A 1,523-nucleotide genomic window follows, 5' to 3' on the forward strand; every position below is an offset into this window, starting at 1 on the left:
ATAGACTCCATGTTCTTACCTTACCTAATTGTATCTTTACAGGAATGAGTCAAGCTCGTACTGTCCCGTGTCTTAAACCATATTTATCGTACATATCCTTAAATTTGTGAATTGTTTTGGCACACACTATTTCATTCGGTAGTGCATTCCATTGATCAATTGCTCTGTTTGGGAAACTGAATTTCCTTACGTCTTTTTCACCTCTCTTCTTATGCAGTTTTTTGCGGTGTCCTCTTGCTGCTGCTTCTCCATATGTTAAGTAATCATTTATGTCTATTTTCTCCTTTCCTGATATGCACTTATATAGCATTATCATGTCACCTCTTTTCCTTCTCTCCTGTAAAGTTGGTAGATTCAGTTTATTTAGTCTTTCTTCGTAGCTTAGGTCCCTTAAGCTTGGTATCCATCTTGTAGCGGCCCTTTGAACTTTTTCAATCTTGTCTATATGCTCTTTGAGATGAGGACTCCAGACTACTGATGCATATTCCAGGGTTGGTCTAATGAATGATGTTATTATCCTTCTTAGCATGTCTTCATTTATGTATGTGAATGCTATTCTCATATTTGCAAGCAGTGTATACATGTTCCGTACCTTCTCGCTGATGTGGTCAGCCGGAGATAGTCTGTTATTGATAATCACACCTAGGTCTTTCTCTCTTTCTGATGTGTATAGGGTTTTATTTCCTAACTTATAATCCCAATCAGGTCTTTTTCCACTTTTACCAAACTTGATTACATGACACTTGTCCACATTGAATTCCATTTGCCATGTACTACTCCATTCATGAAGTTTATGTAATTCTTCTTGTAGCTCTTTACAAGAGTCTGTGTTAATAATTCTCCTTTGTATTTTTGCATCATCTGCAAACATATTCAGATAGCTCTCATTTCCAGTGTTACTGTTTATATCATTTATATACACTAAAAACATGATTGGTGCCAGCACTGAACCCTGTGGTACTCCACTAGTCACTTCTTTCCATGATGAGTAGTTTCCTCTTAGTACTGTCCTCATTTCTCTTTTTATGAGAAAGTCTTGCATCCAACAAAACAGTTTGCCTCGAATTCCTCCTTGATGGTACAGTTTCCATAAAAGTCTATGGTGTGGTACTGTGTCAAAAGCTTTCTTGAAATCTAAATAGATACTGTCCACCCATCCTTCCCTTTCCTGTATTGTGTTTGTTACTCTGTCATAGTAGCTCAACAGATTAGTAACACATGATTTTCCTTTTCTGAAACCAAACTGTCTTTCTGTTATCATACTGTGTTCTTCTAGATGTTTACCCAAGCTTTTCTTATAAGTTTTTCTAATACCTTGCTTACAACACTGGTCAGTGATACTTGTCGGTAGTTGAGTGGATTTTGTCTATTTCCTTTCTTGAATAAGGGGACAATATTTGCTTTTTTTTCAAATATCAGGTAGTTTACCTTGACTCAAGGATTTCTTGAAAATTATAAATAATGGTTTACTTAACTCCTTTGCACATTCTCGTAATACCCAACATGAAATTTCATCAGGACCA

Source organism: Coenobita brevimanus, chromosome 54, assembly GCF_032717465.1.
Source record: "Coenobita brevimanus isolate Jiangsu-jjx chromosome 54, ASM3271746v2, whole genome shotgun sequence".
Classification (NCBI taxonomy): Eukaryota; Metazoa; Arthropoda; class Malacostraca; order Decapoda; family Coenobitidae; genus Coenobita; species Coenobita brevimanus.